This window comes from Pelodiscus sinensis, chromosome 6 (assembly GCF_052426305.1).
Source record: "Pelodiscus sinensis isolate ZL-2025 chromosome 6, ASM5242630v1, whole genome shotgun sequence".
Lineage (NCBI taxonomy): Eukaryota > Metazoa > Chordata > Testudines > Trionychidae > Pelodiscus > Pelodiscus sinensis.
In genome coordinates this window covers 97,223,257-97,239,484 of record NC_143057.1, presented here as the reverse complement: position 1 = coordinate 97,239,484, position 16,228 = coordinate 97,223,257, and the positions used below count along the sequence as shown (strand labels likewise).

General features: G+C 47.9%; 1 long non-coding RNA gene across 1 annotated transcript in view; it reads right to left on the bottom strand.

Moving 5' to 3' along the window:
- Nucleotides 1-10,615, bottom strand: part of LOC149524190 (uncharacterized) — a 41,874-nt gene extending 31,259 nt beyond the window's left edge. Inside the window, exon 1 of the long non-coding RNA XR_016349933.1 lies at nt 10,446-10,615. This is a non-coding gene — a long non-coding RNA (uncharacterized LOC149524190). The remainder of the gene's footprint in view (nt 1-10,445) is intronic.
- Between the last annotated feature and the right edge of the window lie 5,613 nt (nt 10,616-16,228).

Here is a 16,228-nt window from a genome sequence, read left to right as displayed (position 1 = left end):
TCCTAGAATTGGAAGGGACCTCAAGAGGTCATCGAGGGTCCCCTGCCGTCATGGCAGGGCCAAGCACCATCTAGGTCCTCCCTATCCAACCTGTTCTTAAGTATCTCCAGAGATGGAGATTCCACAATCACCCTAGGCAATTTATTCCAGTGTTTAACCACCCTGACAGTTAGGAAGCTTTTTCCTAATGTCCAACCTAAACCTCCCTTGCTGCCATTTAAGCCCATTGCTTCTTGTCCTATCATCAGAGGCCAAAGAGAACAATTTTGCTCCCTCCTCTTTCTAACACCCTTTGAGATACTTGAAAACTGCTATCATGTCCCCTCTCACTCTTCTCTTTTCTAAACTAAACAAGCCTAATTCTTTCAGTCTGCCCTCATAGAAAGGTTTTCTAGACCTTTAATCATTTTTGTTGCTCTTATCTGGACCTTCTCCAAGTTCTCCACCTCTTTCTTGAAATATGGTGCCCAGTACTAGACACAATACTCCAACTGAGGCCTAATCAGTGCAGAGTAGAGCAGAAGAATTCCTTTTCGTGTCTTGATCACAACACTCCTGTTAATGCAGCCCAGAATCTTATTTGCTTTTTTTTAACAATGGGTCACCAGCGCCGGCCCACAACATTTTGGCACCTGAGGCGGGGAGCTCAAATGACGCCCCCTCTCTAGAGCAGAGAGAATACACATGCACCAGCAGCAGACACAATTTTCTACACTCTGGGTCCTAGTGGCGCCCCCCACAGTCTGGCACCTGAGGCGGCTGCCTCAGTTCTCCTCATGGTACGGTCAGCCCTTTCTATCACACTGTTGTCTCATATTTAGCCTGTGGTCCACTATGACCCCTAGATCTCTTTCTGTCTAGGAAGTACTCCTTCCCATTCTGTATGTGTAAAACTGATTTTTCTTTCCTATGGGGAGTACTTTGGTTTGTCCTTATTAAACTTCATCCTGTTTACCTCAGACCATTTTTCTAGTTTGTCCAGATCATTTTGAATTTTGACCCTATCCTACAAAGCAGTTGCAATCCCTGCAAACTTAATGGCTGTGTCTACACTGGCACCTTTTTCCGGAAATGCTTAAAACGGAACAGTTTTCTGTTTTAAGTTTTTCCGGAAAAGGAGCGTCTACATTGGCCCCGGAGTTACCGTTATAACGATGTGCTTTTCCAGAAAAGCGCGTCTACATTGGCGGCGCGCTTTTCCAGAAAAGCAGAAGCCTGGAGCCATTTTGAAGAGGGCAAAGGCCACCAGACCTTTTCGGGGGTGGAGCCAGAGCGCCGTTCAGACACGTGCTTAAAGGGGTCTCGCCGGACAGCCGTTGGTCTCCTGCTCCCATGCCTTGGGGCCGCTGCCAGGGACTGGCACCCTTCGCAGGTTCGGTGGTTGCCCTCAGAGTTTTGGAGACACCACGCTTTGGCCCCCAACTGCTTTTCCCTGCGTTTTGTTTTTTCTGCCCTGCTCTGTCTGCTATGGAGCCGTGGGTGGCCATGTGCCTGCTCGGGCCCCTGTTGGGGCTGTACAAGTGCCTGCTGCTCGTGCTGGAGGCCGGTGCCCTGGTGTTCAAGTACCAGGAGGCAGAGATCGCCTTGGACTCCCTCACCAGGGAGGCCCTGGCAACCATGTCGCATCAGCACCCGATCGTAGAGAGGCCCATCTGGAGTTTGGAGAGCAGCACCGACTGGTGGGACCGGGTGGTCCTCGGACTATGGGACAACCAGCAATGGATCCGGAATTTCCGGATGAGAAAGCGGACCTGCCTGCAGCTGTGCACCTGGCTCACCCCCGCGCTGCAGAGAGCCGCCACCCGGCTGCGGGCACCATCCCCATGAACAAGCGGGTCACCATCGCACTCTGGAAGTTGGCCACACCGGACAGCTACCACTCGGTGGCACAGCAGTTCGGGGTGGGAAGATCAACCGTCGGAGTGATCGTCATGGAGGTAAGTCCCAGGGGGAGTGGGTGGGGAGAGGGTGCTGCACTCAAGTCCCAGAGACAGCAAGACTCCAGGCTGGGTCGCCCAGGGGTTTGGCCCGTCCCTCCCTTGCACAGGCCCGCTGGTGGTGGGGGTGGCCATGGGGCGAGGGGGGCCCTAGGGGGTGGGTGTGTGTGTGTGTGTGTGTGTGTGTGTGTGAGGACAGAGGGAATCAAGGGGGCCCAAGGGAGCGCACACTCACCCCTGCCGTATGTGATGTGTTCCCTTGTGTTTCTCTGCTCCCTTCTGCAGGTCGTCCACACCATCAACGACGTCTTGCTCCCGCGAATCATCTGCCTGCGCGACATGGATGATACCATGGCCGGCTTCGCTGCCCTCGGGTTCCCCAACTGCGGGGGAGCCCTGGATGCCACCCACATCCCCATCCGGGCCCCAGAGCATCGAGCGGGCCATTTCATGAACCGCAAGGGGTACTGCTCCATAGTTCTGCAGGCCCTCGTGGACCACTGGGGCCGCTTCGTGGACATTTACGGGGGCTGGTCCGGCCGGGCACACGACGCCCGCATCCTCCAGAACTCTGGACTGTTTCGCAGGTTGGAGGCGGGCACCTACTTCCCCTGGCGGGACTTGACTGTCGGGGATGTGCCTATGCTCATCTGCGTCGTCGGGGATGCAGCCTACCCCCTGATGCCCTGGCTAATGCGGCCGTACACGGGGCAGCTGGACCAGAACCGGGCCCGGTTCAATGACCGCCTCAACCGGGCCCAAAACCCAGTGGAGCTGGCCTTTGGACGTTTAAAGGCCCGCTTCCATTGTCTGCTCACCTGTCTCGAGATGGGTGAGCAGAATGCAACGGAGGTACTGGCCGCGTGCTGCGTGCTCCACAACATTGTGGAGCGCAGTGGGGAGGCCTTCCTCCCTGCATGGATGGCAGCTGAGGCACAGATGTTGGAACAGCCTGACACAGCTGCCATCCGCCAGGCGCGCCAGGATGCGGTGCGCATCAGCGAGGCCCTGGTGGACATGTTTGCCAAAGCCCCGTAGTAGGGCCGCCTGGGTCTCCCCAGACTACTCCCTCCCATCCCCTACCCTTCCCCACCCCCTCCCTTTGCCTCCCCCCCCAATTGTAAAGTGTCGGGTCAAAGCACATCGGCTGTCATCGAGTCTGTTCGTCGGGTGCGTCGGGCTTAGGTAGGGTTTTTCTTTTTAGTTTAGGCTAGGGTTTAGGCCACCATCGCCTGTCCTGAAGAACAGCCAAGAGGATTCGGGGTTCGTGTGGAAGGCTCAAGTCAGCGTACCTGATTCCACTCGTCTTCCGTCGAGGGATCTCCTGGCTGTTCCTCTCTTGAGGCCCAGAAGGACCAAAGGATTGAGGTGGCCAGCAACACTACCCAATTGTCCTCCCTGCACCTAGACTATGTTTAATAATCTGTAGTGTGCATCTTTTCACCGTTCTTGCTTGTTTGTTAGCTATGTAAATATAGCTTGTGGTTTACATTTTAATGAAAAGTCTCAGTATTTCTTTATGCGCCACAAACCAATGACCACTTACAAAGGGTCCCCCCGGTGATAGAGTAAAGAAGTTGTTGTCCACAGTTTGTAACCCTGTTAAATTTAAGTGGCTAATTGGCATCTCAAATCATTTCTTACAGTTACTAGAGTAATACAAGAACCAACACAAGAATGAACTGAAAAATAGACAACTTTTTATTTACAAGGCGGGGGGGGGGGAGACCTTCAACTGGGATGGGGGGGGGGAGACCTTCACCTGGGACAGGGAGTGGGGGGAGACCTTCAACTGGGACAGGGAGGGGGGGCAGTTACGGCGACGTGCGGCCCCTGCGAGCGCTCCTCTGCGGGGGGAGCTGCACACGCTGGGGAGACCGCGTCGGGGCAGCCTGCATGGGGAGGTGGCGAGGAGCAAGAGCAGGGGCAGGGGCAGGAGCAGGGATAGGAGCAGCGATAGCAGGGGGCATGGGCTGTGCTACGGGAGGGATGGGGGGGGTATGGGGTCCGGCCATGCCGTAGTGAATGGCGTGCACGAAATGTGCTGTCAGCATGTCAAGCGAGCTGCGCATCCCTCGGCACTCTTCGAGGAAGGCAGCCCAGCCCTCCTGCCGCCACTGCAGGTCCCCCTGCACCCGCTCGGCAATGGAGCCCTGGATGCCCTCCATGGCGTTCACATGGCGGCACAGAAGCTGGTCCCTCTGTCGCAGCCTGCGCCTCTGGGGTTGGCCAGCTGGGGGTGCCGCTGCTGCCGCAGTGGAGGGTCTGGTGCTGGGTCCCGCTGCAGGGAACAGAAGAAAGGATGGGTCAGTCAGGCAGGCTGGCCACTGTCCCTACACCTCATGCCCTCCACCCCTGAGCCCAGGTGACCCCACAGTTGTGTGGCTTGGACCCACTCGGTTCCCCTCCTGCCCCCGTGTTGTATGTTGGCAAGGAGGACCACCCCTGGAGTAGGGTCCTCCCTCCAGTATTGTAAGCACCAGTCTGTATTCTGGCCCCGTGGAGGGCGGGAGGGTGCTTGTGCTGCGTTCACCTGTGGAACTCCCTGCCGGTGGAGACAGTCTAATCAGTGGTGTTTGACAGGGAGCGAGATGCATCCCCACACAGTGCCTGGGAGCACATCTGGCAGAGGCGGTCTGAGCTCTCAGATCCCCTCGCGTGGGATATCTTCTGAACAGAACCAGAGGAGTGACTGGGTGGGGAGGAGGTGTCCCATCCTTGCAGCAAAACTCAGGGGCCCTTCTCCCTCCCACTATCCCTCCCGCAAGGCCCACTCGGGACATGTGTGGCCACAGTGGGGACTTCCCTCGGGGAACCAGCCAAGGCACCGGGAGCAGGCGAGGGACTGTGACGCTGCGGTTTTCCCAGGAGCAGCTGGCTGTGCCTCACAGCCAGGCATGGGACAGCGTGCTGTTCTCCATGCTGCACCCTTGGCGGAGGTGCGGGCTCTGGGCTGAGTCCCTGGGGCCGAGTCCCTGAGGCCCTGGCCGGTTCCAGCCAGCATCCACCCTTCCCCCTGGTCCCGCCAAATGTGTGTGAGCAGCACAGTCCCAGGCATCCCCTGCGGCTGCCTGCCGTGGCCAGGTGCCGCTCAGTCACCAGGCTGCACGTGGTTCCACGTGCTGCTTGCTGCCTCATGCTACGCAGCGTGCAGCTCACGTGGCCTGAGTGACATGCTCTTCCCCTCTCCCCTCCGGGCGCCTGGCTCTCCCCCCCCCACCCTTTGGGGGTGCAAACTGCAAACACTCACCAGTAGGTTTCTCCTGGCCTCGGCCTCGGAAGAGCTGCTGGTGGGGGCCTGCTGGGTGGCAATGCTGGCCTCCTCTCCAGCCGCCGTGCCGCTGCTGTCCTCTCCCTCCTCCGGCTCGGTGGGTCGGATGATGGGGGGGCGCTGGCAGGTGTCCACTGGGACTGGCGGACCTTGTGGGGCTGGCTGGCCCAGAAACACGTTCATCCTGTCGTAGTACGGGCAGGCATCTGGTCCTGCCCCCCTCCCCTCACTGGCCCGCACGTACCCCATCCGCAGCTCCTTCACCTTGGAGCGGATCTGCTCACAATTGCGGCTGGGGTGTCCCTGCTGCGCAAGGTTGTCGGCCATCCGGGTGTACATGTCAACATTGCATCGACGTGAATGCAGGTCGCGGAGACCCTCCTCCTCCTGCCAGAGGTCCAGGAGGGACTCCAGCTCCCTGGGGGTCCAGGATGGGGCCCGGCGTTTGCGGCCCCTGGGGGCCTCCTGAGCTGGGGGTGCAGGTGGCTCACCACCCTGAGCTGCCATGCTGGGCTGCGAGTGAATCCTGGGCAGCACAGCGGCACATGGCAGAGCTCAGGCAGCAGGGTCTGCGGCACACTCCTGCCACGTGCGCCCAGCTGCCTCCGAGCTCTTTTATAGCTCGGGTTACCAGGAAGTCCAGGGCTCCTACGGGGTCTCGCGGTGTCCAAACCGCTTTTTTCCGTTTCTTCTGCTTTTCCGGAAAAGCTTGTCCGGAAAAAGGACTTTTGCCCGAGCGGGAGCAGCGTAGCGTTTCTGGAAAAGCGGCTGATTTTGTACAGTACAGCATCGTTGCTTTTCCAGAAATTCAAGCGGCCAGTGTAGACAGCTCGCAGCTTATTCCAGAAAAGCGGCTGCTTTTCCGGAATAAGTGGCCCGCTGTAGACACGGCCAATAAGTGTACTTTTATGCCATCATCTAAATTGTTGATGGAGATATTGAATAGTGAATATATTACACTTTTCTTTAATTTGAGAATACTCTCAGGATTCCTAGGTATTAAGAGCAATTATTTTTTCATCACTGCAAGAACAAACAGGCTTTCTCCTATTTTATTATTTTGGTTTCCTTCACTTCTGTTTTCCTCTTTCTGAAATCATGCACCAGGGTCTAAAATTGTAGAGATGTGGTTTTAGATGATTATAATTTAGAGACGCTCCCTGACAAGGGACAGTACCACAAGCACACAAATTTGGAGATGATCCCTAGAGTCAGGGTTTGGGAACTTACTCATGACTATGTGTAGCAGTTCACCGGAGATGCTCTCCAGCTGATTTTTTTAAAATTCTATTCCTTTCTTATTTGCTGGTTTGTTATTTAATGAAGCCCAAGAACACACCAATAGTAACTACTTATTGCTTGCTAGGTAACTTAGAACCTGAATCATCTTTTTTTTAATTTCACTGACTCTGCAAAAAGTCTAAAAATCAGCTTCCTGTGACAGCCTGTGCTTCACTATGTTATTTTGCATTCTCTTGAGTTTTTAGCATTAAATCATTCACATTTGCATCAACCAGTTCAAACAATCCTTGAATGTACAGAGAAAGACTGCAGAACAATAAGCATTTCTCAGAAGAATAATGTTTATGTGGAAAAGTTACAGTATTTATAAACATCCATCCTGAGGACCAGATCTTCCTTGCCAAAGCACCATCTACCTGCAACATTGGAGGGGCGCTGACACAGAGAAACATTAACTGCACTTTAGGCATCTTTTGCAGCCACCAAATAAAGAGGAAAATTTCAAGTTGTTGTTTAAACATGCAATTTTTCTGCAAGGCCTTCCTGTAAATCCAGTGGCCAATATAACTTTTGGCTCCAAATAATGTTTCATGAACAGGCATTAGGCAGGCGAGTAGTAGAAGGGACACCACACTTCCTCACTGCAGAAGCATTCCTGCCAGGATTAAGCAAAACATGTACCTATGTGCCTAATTTTAATCACCTACCTAAATCCCACCGAACTCTACAGGCTTTAGGCTTAGTGCTTGCTGACTTGGGACCTCAAATCAGATATCAGATGAGACTGCTAAGGCTCTAGGAAATAGTGAGCCAGATTCTCCACTGTAGTAATTTACAATGAACAGATGTGGAAGTGAGCTCTATCACTCAAAAGATGAAAACAGGCAGAGTTGAGAGGCATGGAAGTAGGGACTGTTTGGAGAAGCTTGAATATTTCCTGTTTCTGCTTTTTGTAGATATAATGGAAGACTTCACATCTGTCTCCATTAGAACTAGGCAAATGCTCCATAACATTTCCCCAAGCAAACACAGACATATTTTTACAGAAATGTCCTTCAACTGTGTTCTTGCCACATTTATGTTTGTCTAGTGAATGACTTTCTAAAGAACAGATTTTAAGTGAACATTTCAACTGATTTGCAAAACAAAACAAAACCAAAACCCAACAACCCAAAATTTGAGATTTATAATCACAAGTATTTATTATGGACATGTGATACTCAGATTTGTGTATTCAATTAGAGAACATAAAAAGGCCATGTGATCAGTGTATCCTATCAAAACACTTTGGATTTTTAATATTAAACACTCTCAAAGAACTGCTCACAAAAATAGCTATGAACTAATGATTCTTTATCAAAAAAAATCTTCAGCCAATAATTTGAACATTGCATGAGGCAGTGAAAATAATTATCTATTCATAGACAACTTACAAACAGTAAGAGGTGAAATTCACAGAATAAAAAATTTGTTAACAATTATTTGACTAATTTTTGTCTCTGTTGTGGAATCCTTATGGTTTTCTATTCCTCCAGACTAGTTTCTCTCTAACTGCAATCTGACCTTGAAGTATACAAACTAGGGGCATCCATTATGTAAAAGCTAACAGAGGCACACAGGATTAGAAGGGAGTGTTACCTTCAGAACAGACAAATGGCCCTTTCTAAGCTAACAATTTTAGCCTTAGTCTCATGATAAACCAGGTTTGGTACTTCTTCATTAATATGTATATTAAAACTACTTATTATTTGTTTATGTTTCTTTTTCAGTTGCACATGAGAAATCGTGCCAGATTAATCTAGCTGAAAAAGTTTTTCATTGGCCTTTTAACATTGTGTGTATCTCTTTGCACAGATTCTTCCTCACTCAGATTCAGGCTTTTTTCTTAGGGATGTCTTATTTTTTAAAAGTCTAGACCTTTTAATAGACACAAACACAAAACACATGGTAGTGTCTGAATTGCAAAAAGCTGCCATCAAAAACCAAACCTTACAAGATTACCTTTACTGTAATTAAAAAAAAGTCAAAGAATATTTCAGCTGTTTAGATATCTACCCCCATTTATCAGAGGGGTAGCCGTGTTAGTCTGAATCTGCAAAAGCGACGAGGAGTCCTGTGGCACCTTATAGACTAACTGAAGTGTAGGAGCATAAGCTTTCGTGGGCAAAGACCCACTTTGTCAGATGCATCTGACGAAGTGGGTCTTTGCCCACGAAAGCTTATGCTCCTACACTTCAGTTAGTCTATAAGGTGCCACAGTACCCCCATTTGTCTCTCAAGGGCTAAAACTGCACTAGCTACAGTAGCAACATGTACAGAGCTACTGATTGAGGAAATAACCATACAGTCACTGTAGTATCCTATTTGCCCATAAATTTATGTCTTCAAATTATTGGGAGTCACTTGATGGCAAAAGGTCCTTGAACATCAATGTGTGACTACATCCCATGTGAAGAGGCAAAGCATGAGGTTTTATATTGTGCTCCCTAGAGCTGAGTGCAGAGAAGTTCTGCTCAATGAGTTTCCTCCTGCATTGAAGGGGGAGTCTGCTATCAGTGTGATAACATCCTTCCCAGGCCCTGCAGAGGGCACCCTGGAATGAAGCCCATTGAGTGCTATGGAAAATATTAAAAGGACACAGCTCTGATGAAGCTGTGCTGACACAAATGCAGGGAAAACAGCAAGGTGCTTTAAAACAGGCCAGCCTCAGAGAGCTTCCACAGCAATGGCACTATGCCTCCTACAGCTCTTCCACCATCTGTGCAGATGTGTGGGATTTGGGAGTTAAATACTCTGCTTCTTCCAAGGGTGTGGAGGTTGGGAAAGCTTCAGGGAACAACTAAATTTGGAATTTTCCTCTTCTGGATTTGCCTGCATGAGGGAGTGATCTGGGCCATTTCCTTGTACATAAACAGCTCTTGTATTAGCCTTTTACTGTACAGATGCACAGAATTCTCAAAGGAAACATTTCAGAGGTTCATTCTTGAAACTTTTCAGTTACACCTACAGAAAAACCAGAGCAAATGCCCCTGATCTCAATGGAGTTACTTCAGATTTATACCCATGTAACAGGACAAGATGTGGCAGATAAAATTCCGCTTTTATAATATTTCCCATACAACTTTCAGCTACATTTCAATTACTCTGTTGGTCACTCAAAAGGATGGCTGTTTTTCAGAGAAGGAGCACTCTGTAAATATTTTCTTTGTTAAACAGAAATACCAGCATTCGTCCTGTTCTCTGGGAATGTGGGACTGACAGGTGTTAGGGTTCAAAGATCAGAAAACAATAGTGTTAACTTTGGAATGGACATGGGTTCCTGACCTACAGTGTGCTGTGTGGAAAATTCACTCATCAAAGCCCTGGGAAATTAAACACTCCCCATTCTTATGGCTCTTTCATACTGTATTGGTTTTCCTTCACAAGGGTTATTTACCATTGCTGGTTCATACTTTGAAACAGAATTAAAGGCTCTGCACTCGTGATAGTATCATGAGCCTTATTCTACATGTGCTTCTTCTGAACAGGGCAGCTCTGATTCTAAATTGCTGACATCCTGAAGGATTGTCTTGTAAACTGGGAGACACGAGGGTTTTTTAATCAGTTTCCATTAAAATAACACTTTTAAAAATCCTATTTCTTCTGCTTTTTTATCTGTCTGTATGAATGCTGTGAAATCCTGCTCCTTGATATGAGGAATATTATTGCTCACCGTAGCCCAATGGTCACAAATGGCTGTTTCCTATTGTCATTCTGATATAAGGAACAAATGACTTCAATGGGAGATTGACATTGCCAGGCATTTATAAAATGTATTTTAATTTTATGCACAATATTTGACCTTTAATTCTTTCACTGCTATATTAGTGCTCTTACATGTCATTTGTACACTCCAGTATAACAGCTCCAGGCATCTCATTTAGCTTTGCTTTTAAGTACAACCTGTATTTATCCGCAAATAATGCTTTTATTTATAAAGACTGTAATTTACTCACCAGCATTTCTTTCTGTTGGTGGTGTTTTTCTTTGATTTACCATTGTGATCGCTTCATTAAACTTACCACTAGACATGACTGAAGAGGGGCAGATCCGTGAATGTGTAAACAGGCAGAGGACCCACCCTGCTCCTAAAGGAGCATTCAGACACTGTTAGTCCAAACTTGCTTTCTTCCTGGGGCATGCCTTTACTGGTAACTCAAGCAACAATAATAAAACAAAGCTCAGGCAGAGTTTTCTCCCTAAACTTGTGTAGGGATTTCCTGCAGGACCTGCTCTGTCTATCTCAATCTCTAGTTCAGTGCAGTCAATGCAAGGCAGTGTACGTTGACCACGATGTGGAAGGGTCTTCTCATAAATTTGGCTCCTGCCAACATAAGTGCTCTGCTACACTTATGTAATAGCACCCGCTTCACAAGCGATGCAGAGTCAGGATCAATGTAATTAGGTGGATTCAGTATTAGCGTAGACACTACTAAAGAGGCCAGGGGAGCAAGGGGCCGACAGGGTCACCTAGGATCATTACTGGTACATCAATATTTCCACTGATAATCCAGGGATTATCACGTGAGGATTACCTATTTTATTCACTGTTTCTGGGGCATCTGGCATTGGCCACTGTCAGCAGACAGGATACTGGAGTAGATGGACCTTTGGTCTGACCCAGTATGTCCGTTCTTATGTTGTAGGGATATGCATGCAATCTATTGCACCACCTCACTGCTGCAAAACTATCCGCAATATGTCCTGCACGTTGCCCAGAATCACAGTATTCTGTAGCAGAAGGTACTTAATGGCCCTGTACTCTTGTATCACAATGGCCCATGTGGAAGATTTCCCTGACTTCAAAAGGATTTCCAACTGACTGCTAGCAATCTGGCATTATGAGATATGACAGTGCAATCACCACATGCTTCTCAACAGTCAGTGAAGCTCTCAGAAGGGCTGGGTTGGGCTCACCACACAGATCCAGGCCAGGGAGGCAACACCCATGCTGGGCCCTGAAAAAGGCATGTGTGTATGGCGGGGGGAGATGGTTCCACACTACTGGAAAGGGCGGGGTTTCGAGAGGAAGGGGTGGGGCTGGAGCTGATCCAGCAGCAATTTAAAGAGCCCTGGGCTCCAGGTACCACTGCTGCTGCTGTTGCTGCAGCAGCAGCTGGGAATTCCAGGCCCTTCAGAAACGCTGGGCCCTGGGGCAGTTGTCCCCTTTGCCCCCATCCCTCCAGCAGCAATTGGCAGCCAGGAGCTCTGGGCCATTTTAAATTGCCAGGCTCCACAGCAGCTTCCCCTTTTGCTCCGCCCTGCCAGCAGCCCTAGTAGGGTCCAGCAGCACTGCTGCATTAAAGCGCTGCTGTGGCAGTGCTGCAGGAGTCTACCAGCATGGCCACTGGCAGAGGGCAGCAAAAAGTCAGCCATGTGCAAGCTGGACCGGAGGTGCACCAACCCACTTTCACCTGCAGCTCCAAGTGATCAAAATTAGATGTCTCTCTAAAATACCAACACTTGTCCTATCAGAAGATAAGGGCTTAGTGTGGATAAAATGCTAAGGCCTGTGTTATGCAATAGAAACTAGAAAAACATAATAGTTCTTCCTGGCCTTTGAAATGAAGGTTGATCTACACCCATTCACCATTAGGGCTGATATTCTGGACTATCACGCAAACTATATAAAGTCCTTCTTTTCTTCCAGGTTCTTTCTATGGAGAGCTAATATTCCACTGCTTTTTATACCCACCAGCCACTAGCTTACCTACATATCCAGGTTACAAGGAGTAAGGATCCATATTACAGAGAGAGTAAGACCTCTACTAAAGACTTAATACAGACCAAATTCTTCCTGGCTACTCACTACTCCAAGCACAGGACGACTGAAATCACTAAGCTAAGGTGGGGTCCATGCTTCCCATAAAGCTACTCTTCCCCTGCAAATGCAGTCCCTTCCCTTCCTACTGGAGCATTATTGAGAAGTGAGTGCTCACAGAGGATGCTGGGGTGATTAAATAGTGAACCAAGTTCTTTGTTATCAGCTAAGATGCATGTTAGGCTTATTTTAGACCTCTGTAATGCTGTTCCAACAACACTGCTGGTGGGTCAGGAGGTGAAATGCTGTGGGACAAGTCCAGTCCTTGTGTCCAGAAAGATTTTCTTAGTGATCACAGCCATGATGTATAGTAGACTGCAGTTCTGTGTGTGTGTGTGCACGTGCGCGCATGCACATGCATGTGTGTGCACCCACCTGGACATGTATACTTGTTGAGGTGAAGGGAGAATGGTGATGACACTGCTGCAGTGGAATGAATTTCCTTCTCCAATAAGTATTTTATCTGAAGCTAAGTATCATCAAGTTTCTGTGAGCAGAAGCCCTTGCTCAGGCACATTTTATGCTGTGGAAGGAAAATATGCAATGCCAACAACTCTCAAAGGCGCTGTATAAGATGGTAGACTGCTCTTACCTAGGAGAAAATACTTCCAACGGGAGAATTCTCTTCCATTATTTCACATTAAGTTTTAATTTAACAGAATAATTACCCTCTTTCTTCAGAGAAGGAAAACATGTTATAGGAACAAAGAATCTCTATAAACATTAACTTTGGTCCCAGTAAAGAAGAGGTCAGATTTACTTTCCATAAACCATGCCGGTCAGACTTCTTTCCTTGTTCCATTCTACTGGTTTCCATCAGGTCACTCTTGCAATAATTCAACCACCAAAAAGTACTTAAAAAGCAAAGGTAATTGAAATGTCAACATACAAATACAAGGGAGAAAAATATCAGACTTAGGGCTAAAATTTTGCCTTTAAACTGTCCCACATAGGTACTGCAGATATACAGTTCTAAAACTTCTGTAGCAAGCAAGGAAAATATGGTAGTTTTAAAGATAACATATCCCTTTTTGTCCTGGAATAAACCAAGCAAAGCCCCACTGAAATCAACAGAGCTGTATGGGGGAGGGAACCGATTGACAATTGACATTTTGAGCCAAACTTTTCTCTGAACACCATACATTTTATTGCTTTATGTCAATTTACTAATCTGCTAATAGCATTTTAGCATAGTCTTTTGTAGTTTATTTATTGATACATATCAGAAGAAAGGCACAAGAATATTGCATCAGATTATTTTAGGAATATGCATAATAGATACCCAACCGCACAGGTAGAGTAAATATGGGCCCAAACCTGAGAGGAACTCAAGGGAGGAGTCTGAAAATTCCTCAGCAGGAGACAGATGGGAGGGAGGGGAGCAAGAGAGAAGTAGGAGGGGACCTCAAAACTGACCTCAATACACAACAGAATCTGCAGTTTCCTCTGTGAACAACAAACTGGGATACATTCTGCCTTCAGATGTGTGTGCACACATGCAGGCAGGTTTAATTCAGCATCTTAAGTGAGGCATTGTGATTCATTTTAGCTCTACATAGGCCTTATTCTTTGGATGAGGCTCTCTATATATGGCTAGAGGGCACTTTTGAGAGCACTCCTCAGTGCTGTGTTGCAGATGACAGGCTGCTCAGTGAAGTCCCTGTGGTTTTGAGCTCTATTGTCTCTGGGGCTGTGTCCAGACTCAGGGGTTTTTTCGAAAAAAGTAGCCTTTTTTCGAAAAAACTTCACCTGCGTCTAGACTGCAGCAGTGTTCTTTCGAAATTAAATCGAAAGAATGCGGCTTTTCTTTCGACGGTGGTAAACCTAATTCCACGAGGAAGAACACCTTCTTTCGAAAGTGCTCTTTCGAAAAAAGGCATTCTTGAAAGCAAACAGGCTTTTTAGAAAGAGAGCATCCAGACTCACTGGGTGCTTTCTTTCGAAAAAGCGGCTTGCTTTTTCGAAAGTTCCGCGTGCAGTCTAGACGCTCTCTTTCGAAAGAGGCTTGCAATCTAGACATAGCCTGGCAGTGCAGGAGGTGCCTCACATCAGCTGGAAAAGCTATTCTATTACTCTTACATCTGTGAATGACATAGATTTGGGTACAAAAGTACATTCATTTTTCTCTGATTTTAAAATCTCAATTTGTGTGGAGGGTAGGAGGAGAGTGGCACAGCTACTACTATTAAAGTACCACATGGGAGTACAATTTGGCCTCAAGAGTGCAGACTCATCGTCACTACTGAGCTAAACTGGTGCTGTTGTGATCGAGGCAGTGGCATTGATTTAGCAGGTCTAGCAAAGATGTGACAGGTTGATGGGAGAGTGGTCTCCCATTGAAGCCCTCAGTCCATCTCAGTGAGAGGCAGAAGCTATGTTGGCAGGAGAACATTTAGTGGGTGGAAGTTACATCGCTCGGGGGATGGGATTGTTTACAGTGAGGAAATAGTACAGAAATCTCTACATACTTTACATGGGGTTCTCAAACTGGGAGTCGCAATCCCTCAAGGGTGGCACAATTATTACATGAGGGTTGCGAGTACATGCCTCCCAGCTAGAGAGTAAGCCTGCTATGCAGAGTGACATTTACAAATCCATAAATATCCTTGTAAAATTGTGTTATATATAAAACATGTGCTTTTATTTTATAGGTGAGAGAGAGTCACACTCAGAGGCTTGCAGGTGAAGGGGGTCACCAGTACCATGAGTTGGAGAATGACCACTTTACGCTTCCTACTGCACCCAAACTACTAGTGTAGGGCTGATACCTGAATTAAGAAATGCTGGAACTGCAGAATAACAGTGTAAGTGAAACCACAGAGGGGAAGTTAGAATAACTTAAGATAAGACCACATTCCTGCTGTGGAAGGTGGATACAGCAGTGAAGACAGCTGTGATAAGAGTTTTCTTAGTAGATAAACAGGGGAATTCAGCCTCACATCTTGTCCTTCAGATGCACCTTGTCCTCAGCCATGGGCATGTTAGAACCAGTTTCACTTTATTGTGTTCAGTTCTGTCTGTTCCTGTGACTCCCTGACAGCCCCTCAGACAGAACATGAACAAAACCAAGTGCGAACAAAGGGTTGGCTTTCTGGAAACACTGTCAGTGAGAACAGCTAAAATGGCAACTTGTTTTGTCATAACATGGCTATGGCTAGACATAGGCCAGAGCTGAGGCCAGCTTTGCTTCAATCTTATTATTATCTAAGTCTCTTTGGAGTTTTGCAAATGATTGGCAGCACATTGCATCAGAGAACTATTGGGCAATTCTGGAGCAATAAATATAATGTTCCTCTTTCCTCTCGCCTTCCAGCTTCTGTCACTGTCACTGTCACACATACTCTTTCTCTCTCCCCCTCCCCTCCTCTCTTCCTAACCAGAGGCATGACCAGTGTTCATAGAATCATAGAATCATAGAATAATAGGACTGGAAGGGACCTCGAGAGGTCATCGAGTCCAGCCCCCCGCCCTCAAGGCAGGATCAAGCTCCGTCTACACCATCCCTGACAGATGTCTATCTAACCTGTTCTTAAATATCTCCAGAGAGGGAGATTCCACCACCTCCCTTGGCAATTTATTCCAATATTTGACCACCCTGACAGTTAGGAATTTTTTCCTAATGTCCAGTCTAAACCTCCCCTGCTGCACTTTAAGCCCATTACTCCTTGTCCTGTCCTCAGAAACCAAGAGGAACAAATTTTCGCCTTCCTCCTTGTGACACCCTTTTAGATATTTGAAAACTGCTGTCATGTCCCCTCTTAATCTTCTTTTTTCCAAACTAAACAAGCCCAGTTCATGAAGCCTGGCTTCATAGGTCATGTTCTCTAGACCTTTAATCATTCTTGTCGCTCTTCTCTGTACCCTTTCCAATTTCTCCACATCTTTCTTGAAATGTGGTGCCCAGAACTGGACACAGTA